The sequence below is a fragment of the Pinus tabuliformis genome, chromosome 7 (assembly GCF_031772625.1).
Source record: "Pinus tabuliformis cultivar Carrire ecotype Pingquan chromosome 7, CPIR1, whole genome shotgun sequence".
In the NCBI taxonomy this organism is placed as follows: domain Eukaryota; kingdom Viridiplantae; phylum Streptophyta; class Pinopsida; order Pinales; family Pinaceae; genus Pinus; species Pinus tabuliformis.
This window is the reverse complement of record NC_142293.1, coordinates 1,228,164,185-1,228,174,151: the sequence shown is the minus strand read 5'-3', so window position 1 is coordinate 1,228,174,151 and position 9,967 is coordinate 1,228,164,185. Positions and strand designations below refer to the sequence as shown.

Here is a 9,967-nt window from a genome sequence, read left to right as displayed (position 1 = left end):
CAAATAAACAATTCTTGGATGATACAAATGACAAAACCTCCTTTCTATATATAGGAGTCTAAGGGGTCACAATATAATCAAAGTCGACATAACAATAATAATATAAGGGCACAACAATAACAATAGTGGGATTGTATGGGGCACAATAATAACAATATGGGAACAATAGGGGCACAACAATAAAAATAAGGGCTACAATGACAATAGTAAGGGGGGAATCACTAGTATTATAGGGACCTAACAGAAAACACTAAGAATTAATAAATGGGAGTGTCACTCCCCCATCTTGTTAGTATGATAGCACTTGAAAATTATTGTAGGCATCTTTTGGTGACACCTAAGATCATTTCCAATGTTATGAAGACATACAAAACAAAGGAAATTTCATTCAACTCACTCATAATATAGTTCAAATTTTCCCTCCCTTTCCCAGTGGTTATGGTGTTATACATTAAAAATCATGGGAAATTAAGGAGGTTTCTTATTTAAATGGTATAGTTGATGGAAAATATGATGTCACTCCTTCATTTGATTTAGGTGGTTACTCTACTTAAATATCATGTGGGTCTCTACAAAGGTGGGGCTTATGGGTTTTTAATTGCCATAGTATACTCTTTGCTAGGCATCAAAGGCAGCAATTACACTTTAACATGCCCTAGTTCCTAAAATTGCAAGGATTATTTGGCTAGCAGGGAGTTGTTGTTGAAAAGTGTGCAACAAGAAATGCTTGTTGAGAGTGCAACAAGATGATGGAGCTTAGTGAAAAGAGCCGCCTTCACTAAGTGGGCCCGTAGGCTATTTTTGGCGCAAGTCTATTTTTAGACTATGTCTATTTTTAGACATATGGATCATGTCTATGGATTGCAGGTTGTTGTTTATGGATGATTGGTCAAGTTGGGAAAAATAGATGGACTTCTATTTTTGATCAAAGTGTGAGTGATCACAGTGTGAGTGATCAAAGTCTATTTTTAGACTGGATGTCAAAAATAGAAAAGTCAAATATTATTGTCTCATAATAATATTTGGACTATAAACTTGATCTTATTCTCTTGGAGCACTTCAGTTTGAGCTACAGAGGTGGCACATGCAGCTGTCAGAAGGAAATACGCTTTTCTTATGAGTCAGCTGAGTTGTTGCATGCATGACTTCAGTTAGAACTCAAGTGAGTTGAGTTTAGTGGACTGGAGGTGCAGTTGATGGAGTTGTGTTCAGTTTAGCTTTGTTAAACTAGTTGTATTTAGTCTAACTGATCAATAGACTAGAGATGAGTTGGGTGAATTAGTTATTAATTAATTCACAAGTTATTAACTCATAATACAACTATAGAATACATCAGTTAACTCAGTTGCATGTCAGTGCATGTTCAGTTCAACAGGGACAGGTGGTAGAGAATCAGATTGCTATCAGTTGTGACTATAGTTGTGCACCAGGTCTTGCACAATCAAGGGATTGAGTATGCCAATGAGTTTGCTCACGTATTTGCCCAGTATTGTAGCCTTTGCTCACGTCCAACAAAGTGTGAGTGACTATTTTGAGGTGAAATACGAGTTTGGTGAGTCATTCTCATCAATTCTTGAGCAGGTATTGAGCAGTGGAGGCAGGCAAGCAGTGGAATAGATTTGGAGATCAGAGCTGAGTTGTATTGTGTGTAACAGGTGGAGCTGGTACTGGATTGCTTGTGATAAGCATTGTACTTTGTAATGTTACATGATTCAATCAATATAATATACAGATAGTTGGGGTTTTTAGCGAGATGCTTTCCCCGGGATACATACTGTGTTTATGAGTTTGATTGATGCTTCTATGTGTGCCTGTGAATGTTTCTGCTTCTGTAAATTGATGATCAACGTAGAGGAGATTATGTATTATACATGTTCCGCTTATAATTGTATGATCAAGATAATCTCTGTGAATATGTGTTAAATTATTCAAAATTTCTACAGTTGTGTGGTCTACCACCAAAATATGGAGACCCATTCCCAAGCTAGTTGGAAAAAAATCCATATTTCTCCTCCTTTGAGATCTCAAACATTATATGTACAATGGCTTAGATACAAGTGAAGTACCATCAAATAGAAACATAGTGGACATCCATAATTGACTTACTAATTGAGAAAAGGCAAGAACTCCAACCGAAAGAAAATCAAATAGGCAGCTTGAAGAGTCAAATAAAGGAATTGCAGCAAATTGGCATGCTAGGTACCATGTTTTCTCCTTCCTCTTCCAAATTTACATGCTCTCCTCTCTTCTCCATTCCTATTTTAAATGTAAATGCTTCACTTATGGAGCCTAAACCATCTAAGGTTATGATCAATAATCCCCCATCTGTTTAGATAGCATGCAAGTGAAATTTTGTCTAGTTATGGGTGTATATTATAGAGTCTACATAACTAGGATTCTCATATTCATTGTCATTTTTTGTTGCATTGTTAAAAAATAGATTTTTTTATCAATTGGAACCTTCCATCCAACCTTTAATACTCTATATACTTGGGATTCTCTATTGCATTCCCAAACACAAAATTTAATCAATATAAAATTCTCATTTATGGTATAGAAAAAAAAAGTGCTTGGAAATGTATTAGTAGCTATCCTTTGCTGAATGGTGGTAGAATATTGCCTACCATGTTACGAAAATGTCACCCTATGATACATTCTATGAAAAAAACCATCCATGGTCTCATACTTACCAAATTTATCCAAGATTTGAGAGGTGGGGAAAACCTTGAACATTGGAGCTAACAATCATCTACAGAGGAGACTTTGGTATTGGCTTAGAACCAAATCAAGAAACATGTTTATCATCATCGATCTAAGTGCCACTTTGAATAAGAAGATCATGGGTTGTTGCTCCAACCCTATAAGAAAAGAATGTATCTCAAGGAGAAGATGCAATAGAAGTTGGCACCTAACTTTATATACCCTATCTTATACTCACACGTATGGGACAAGTTTCCTATAAATTGGCTCTTCTAACCACTCTAAGACCCACTCTTATTTCAACTATCATGCTTGAAAAAAGTAGGGTTGAATTTTCAAGTTCAAAACATCACATCCCCAAACTAGATGAATAGTTCCATTTGGTTGCAACCAAATGTAGTTTTGGACAAAAGAGAGTGATTTATGAACCAATGCATTATCTAGGATTCTTAATCCCGTGGACGAACACGCAGCCTAGAGATGTCACATGGAAATCATTCATGATCCTATAACCATTTCCACATCTCCAACCTTGAGGACAACATTGCTTTAGAAGGCAGTGAGCATGCTAGGGTCCCAACCCAAAGCCCCTAGTTGTGTAGGTTCTTACTTAATGTATAGTGGTCATCTTTAATAAATAAGGTCCCATAAGTAGTTGATTTTGCCTTATTAATGAAGGCCCGCAAGGTGGCTAGGGACTAGGATAGATATAAACTATTTATAGAGGTGTAAGATGTGTAATCAAATTCTTAATATTGTATTGGAGCTATGGTCAATTAGAGTTTCCCCCTTTAAGAGGCAAGTGAAAATTGCTTCCTATTCAGAATATCAATAGAGGTTTACCTATTTTTTCAATTTCAATCTTTGGTTCTATTTTACTTGTTTTCTACAATTACATCCATGTCCATATTGTTTTGAGTTCTCTATTGCAGCTAGCAATGTAAACCACAAAGGTAAAACTTGGTGGAAGAGAAAACCTTAGTCACATTTCCATTGATATGATTTTGTCTACAAGGAGCCACCTACAAACCTATGAAGGAAACTTGATTGAAGGGTAAAAACCCATCAAGATTTTATAAGGTAATAAAGCTTTAGGTTATCCACATTTTGATAAGAAATGAATCATAGAGGACCATCACAACAATCACTTAAAGGATTGCAACTACTCTTAGATTGTTGTGTATCACATGTATGCACCACTCTAACCCATTGTTATGACATGTGTGGTAGAGTAGTTTTAAAAAGGAGTTGAAAATCTAGTTGTAACTACCAAGATATGTTATAATGGTTATTGCCTCAAGACTTGACCCAAAACCAATATGAGATCTGGTCACTAGTTCTTGAACTAAATTCGTGCAAGTAATTACCAAATTTTGGCAAGTGTGTATTTAAAGAATCCTCAAAGAGGAAAAAGGGGTCCTTCTAGGAGAAAATATAACATTGTGACTTTTCATGAAGTCACTAGTTCAGTTAATTTCTATGGGATTTTATTGATTAAAAATCAAAAGAGCCTCAGTAGGTTCATTCACATTGGTCTAATAACAGGGAATGCAATAAAGCAGATCACCCAATTCAAGAATTCAATGAACATCAGATTAAAATCCATGGGCATCACAATGGCCCTCCTCTTCCCTTGACAAATAATAACAAGTTCCCCGAGGTGGAATTGGCTATCTCAATGGAGAAGTGTACTAAGTAATTGGAAAAAGAGACATGGGCCATCACCCCGCTCAGTTACAAGTCACCATTTATTGGGATCATCATGATAGTTCTCCTTTGAATCTAAAAGCCATTTTTCCTTAGTTTTTATGTATGTCTTTATTGTAGCTAGTTGGGCATCATTTTTTATGTAGCTCCTTTATTTTTTCCCTCTACCCATATTTGTGTTTTAATTTTAGAGAAGTGAAGCATGCAAGGCTTAAACATGTTAATTTTTTTATATCATTTTGGGTGACTTTTAAGTACTAGTTTTTTTCTTGTACCACCTATTTTTGTGACCACCTTTTTGTACAAAATACTTTTGTATATCACTTTATTTTGAATATAAGTTTAAAGAAATCATTTTCCCCCAGTGAAAAAGACTAGGGGATAGAAGTGATGTGGGAGTAGACTAAAACATGGAAATATAGTAACTTAGCAAGCTTATAATTAGAGTATGGTGAAGGATGACTGAGATAGTCTAGTTTGAAAACATAGAAAAGCTTCAAGGCCTTTGCAATTTTATCTGAATGTTTATTTGAAGAACCCTGCCATTCCCTAATATCCAAGCACTATATCCAACTAAAAATGCCTTGTACCTATGTGAGGTTTTTTCTTGTTGTTCCTACTATTTCTCCTAGAAATAGATAATAAAAAATGAATTTTAAAATTTTAAAGAATAATAATAGTCTAAAATTGTGTTGAGTGTCATTGGGAAATTTTGACTCAATTATAGGTTACATATTAGTGAGTAGGGGAGTTAATAGTGAGTTGGATGTAAAGTAGAGTACCAAGATCACATTCTCTAGTATTTGTAACTACATTTAAATTGTTGATGAGAATGAGTATATATTGCAAATCCATGTTAAGTGCCATTTAGAAAATTTGACTCAACTACAAGATACAAATCAATGACCAGGAGACTTAATATTGAGTTGGATGAAGAGCAAAGGAGAGCGTCAATAGCACAAACTATCGTTTATGTGACTACATTTAATTGTTAATAAGAATGAATAAACAATTGTAAATTTATTTTGTCAATGGGAGATTTTGACTCAACCACATGATATAGATCAATGAGTAGAAGAGTTGATAGTGAGTTGAATGAAGAGCTAAGTAGAGAGCTAAGAACACCAATTTTAATCTGTGTAACTACAATTAATTGTTGATGAGAATGAGTAGACAATTGCCTTGTGATTTGTATGGTTTATCTTTGCTTTGCATCGAACATTATGCACCATATTACAAAGCATTCATCATAGCTTAGGACAATGTATTCATCATTAAATCTTTGTTCATATAAATCTAGTGGCACATGCACCACCCAAAATTATAGTAAATTATTACGACTCTATACTTCTTAATTACATTATGTAGAGATTTAACAACATACACTACCCCAAGTTACAATGAAAATATCACAACTCGATTCTTATTAATCACCTTTATTTATCATGAAAGATAATAAATGTTTAACTTAATATACATTTTGTTATAATGAACCACCACAATAAATGTTTAACGTAATATACATTTTGTTATAATGAACCACCACAAATCATTATTTGTTATATACATTTTGTTATAATGAACCACCACAAATCATTATGTAACAAATATTGATGTATTAGACATATCATACACAAACTCAAACTAGAACATTTTTTTTCGTCAATTAAGTTGACTATTCCCATGTATGTATATAGATATGAAGGGAATTAGTATGGCACACCAAAGCTTAAAGCCACATAATGTACCATGCTTTTTTTAAGAGTTTCATTCGAGATAGACAACTTACTACAAAACAATTTTTTGATTAAATCGTGATCTTTTGTTGTTTAAAATGTGTTTTTGACCACACATATAACACTCTATTTTCTTTTATTTTTATTTTTCTTATCCGCCGACAAAACTAGGAGAGCCTAACCCCAAAGGCATTGAGGAGAATTGACCCCATGACCTCCCAATCAATGAGATTACTTCGCAACGGGAACTCCACCTATATGGTATCTATTTGAGAAGAGTTCACGACTCAAATTTGTGATTCCAACACATCTCTACCAAATTCAAAATCAACCCAAACAAATAAATTATTAATTAATAAGTAAATTTCCTAAAAAACTTTGACGGCGGCTTAAACGTATACACATTAGCACCACCACAAATCATTATGTAACAAATACTAATGTATTAAACATATCATACACAAACTCAAACTAGACCAATTTTTTTCATACTATTCTCATGTATGTATATAGATATGAAGGGAATCACTATGGCGCACCAAATCTTAAAGCCACATAATGTACCATGTTTTTTAAGAGAGTTTCACTAGAAATAGGCAACTTACTACAAACAATTTTTTTATTAAACCGTGATCTTTTGTTGTTTAAAATGTGTTTTTGACCACATATATAACACTCTTTCTTCTTTTAGTTTTTCTTTTCAAACCGACAAAACTAAGAGAACTTAACCCAAAAGCATTGAGGAAAATTGACCCATAACCTCTCGATCTACCAATTATAGGATATTGTTTGAGAAAAATTCACTACTCAAATTTGTAATTCCAACACATCTATACCAAATTCAAAATCGAACCAAACAAATAAATTATTAATTAATAAGTAAATTTCCTAAAAAAAACTTCGAACTTTGACCGCGGCTCAAACGTATGCACATTAGCAGGTAGGTCTAGAGTACACGAAATAACATCATTATACTACATTAAACGTACACACAATATGCGCGTAGCTCTACCAATCAACCTTCGCATGATTGACCAGTAGTTTTGAACATCATGGTGTAGCGAGGGTTGACTTGTAGGAAAACCTACCATACAAACCAACCAACATCGTTAGGACAACCTCCCTCCGGGTCATTTCTGCGTATTTCCAGAATACCATCACAATGGAGTTGTCACAGATCTTCACCTTTTCAAACCATACACAGATGATAAAAGTAGCGAGAGACAGGGTGAGAAGGAAAGAGCTGTGCGATAAATCAAAATCTGGGGCTCTGCTGCTGTTGTTTCTTCTTCGTCGACATCGTGCTATATTTACTGGTAAGCAGTTCATATACCATAAACAAATACACAAATTCAATTGTTATTTCGGGGAGTGCAGCACATTTTGTTCTCATGGAGGCCCCTCTGTTTGTTTGTTCTCTCTCAGTATGTGGAACTGATGCCTTCAGAGTTCATTTGCATATTTTTTTTTTCTTCATAGTTTCTTCTTATATTTAAGAGTATGTTAAAAAAATTGAACTGATTATCTTTTCAGAAAAATGATGAATCTAGATAGAAGTTTGAAACCCTAAGATTTCTTTATGATTTTTCTAGAAAATCTTTGTTTAAATCCCTAAGATTTCTATATAATTTCTTTGGAAAATCTTTGTTTAAATCTTGAATCACAGAAACATATAATCGCAGCAAAAAAAATATCTTAACAATATTCAAAAATACAGTTGGCCCATAAAAGAGATAAAATTATTTCTAAGAGCGAAATTAGGTGAACTTCCTAGTAACATGGATTGTCATTATTTGCAACGTTGGGTTGATTGATCTTCACTGAAAGGTCAAAGACCTTTGCCTTATTCAACCTCATCAGAAAACATTCTATCAGTAAAAGGCAAATTGTGGCAGTTCCCACAGTAGGTCATTATCTGCTTTACATTTTAGGTGAAAGCCAATTCAATTTAGTGAAACACAGTTCGACCCAACAACAAAATTGCTTCATTGATTGCAGTCCAGAGAAGGAATTATGGGTTTATGCATTGAATCTTGTATGGACATAGAAATTGAGTCATAGACTTTACCAATTAGTTATGGGTAATCTTCAAATATCTTGAAAAACTTTAACCCCAACCATTTGCCAAGATACAACAGAGCCTTTATCCAAAGAATGTGTTTTCTTAAAAAGGCTGATGTCCCGATCTTGAGCAACCTGCCTATACTTGTGTTTTCGAAAAGATGCCTATACTTGTGTAACATTAAAGAATTCCTTAGCCATAACAAAATGCACAAGTACGATTTAGTTACGATTTAGTTTTTACTTCTGTAATTTGATCAAACATGAACCTATTACTATTCAGTGTTCAAGGAACAACTCTAAGCTGGTCGTGAATCAACTACAAATCTTTTAAATTTGTGGCCAGCAGCATCTCTTCGGGTGACAGTAAATAGTTTAAAGAAGTGTTTAACTTATTTTATTAATACTGATAATAATTTAATTTTAAGATCAATGTTTAGTTAGACATTGAATTGGTGTATAAAATCTTTTATTTGTGAGACAAGAGACCCATCTCTGTGTAGCAATTTGTTGACTGAAGTCTACAAAGTTGTACATACTCTACCCCTCTAGACTATGAAAATTTTAAAATTAGGACATTATTTTAGTCCTCTTAAGGCACGGCATTCTACCCCTAAAATGGCAATCTATAACTCGTAAAGCTAAATTGAAGGTAATGTTAGATTTTATAGCATTGGATAGGTGTTCTAGTCCTGATTTGTGTCAGAGAAGTTAAGAACAAAATATCTTCAAAACCCAGAAAATGTTTTGTGAGATAAGCTTGCAAAATGCCTTAATTAAATTAATAGCAATTAATAAGGAATGGTGAGAATGCTCTAGAAACTTGTATGGATCGAGTTTGAAATTATCTTAGCCATTGATGGGGATCTAATCATGGTCGTTGGTTCACCAACGAGAGATTATAAGAGAAGGACGATGGGGATGAAGGAGACATATCGAGTGAGGGTGAGATCTAAGCATATCAAATTTCCTAGAAATCATAGATTCAGTGTCCGGAACAATTCGAGCTAGAGATTGAATGGAAGAGATTGAGGAGAAGGAGGAGAGTGATTCTAGAGTATTTTTCCAATGTTGTAAGAGACAAAGAGAAAGGCCGATTCCACAAGAGCTTGCGCAGATCCTCCAAGAGTCAATTCGATTCAACTAAGCAAGAGATCGATCAGGTGTTAGAGTTCATGATTTTCACAAGGAGGCCAAGTGAATCATTTCCATAGGCTGCAGTAAGTAAGACGTCTGATTCAGAGGCAGATCTAGGCAATGTGTGTGAGGTATTACGCAAAGGGTGACGGAGAGACTTTCGGGGACCAGTTTCTAAGGCTGAATTGCTTATGGAGAGAGAGAAATTGAAATTCTCTCAAATAATTTTTCCAATGATTTCTCGGGATAGGATAGCTAGTTTGGCATTCAGTTTATTGTACTAAGATTTTGCTGCTGGATAATAATAAAACCCTCATCTACTGCACTGGTTTTCATACATTAGGTTTTTTCAAATACTTTTGTCCAAAAATAATGGTGTCATTTTATTATGTGTGTGCTCTATTTTCTTAGTTCCATATTATTTTCGCAGTGCATTTTATTTTTAGTGAAATTTTCAATAGTGATTTTATTAGTTGTTTGTCATAATAGTAAATAAACTGCACATAATTATATTTAGTTAGAAGAGTAATTTTTAGTTGCTGCAATGTTGAAAATTTCACATGGTATCAAAGCAATTTGAAGACAGATCAATGGCTCAGTAACGAGGGGAAAATTTTGCAGCTTCA

At 34.2% G+C, this 9,967-nt stretch overlaps 1 long non-coding RNA gene across 1 annotated transcript in view; it reads left to right on the top strand.

Annotated features, from left to right (window-relative positions):
• Positions 1 to 7,265: 7,265 nt before the first annotated feature.
• The window catches only part of LOC149251815 (uncharacterized), a 43,732-nt gene continuing 41,030 nt past the window's right edge, over positions 7,266 to 9,967 (top strand). The window contains exon 1 of the long non-coding RNA XR_016266910.1: positions 7,266 to 7,459. This is a non-coding gene — a long non-coding RNA (uncharacterized LOC149251815). The remainder of the gene's footprint in view (positions 7,460 to 9,967) is intronic.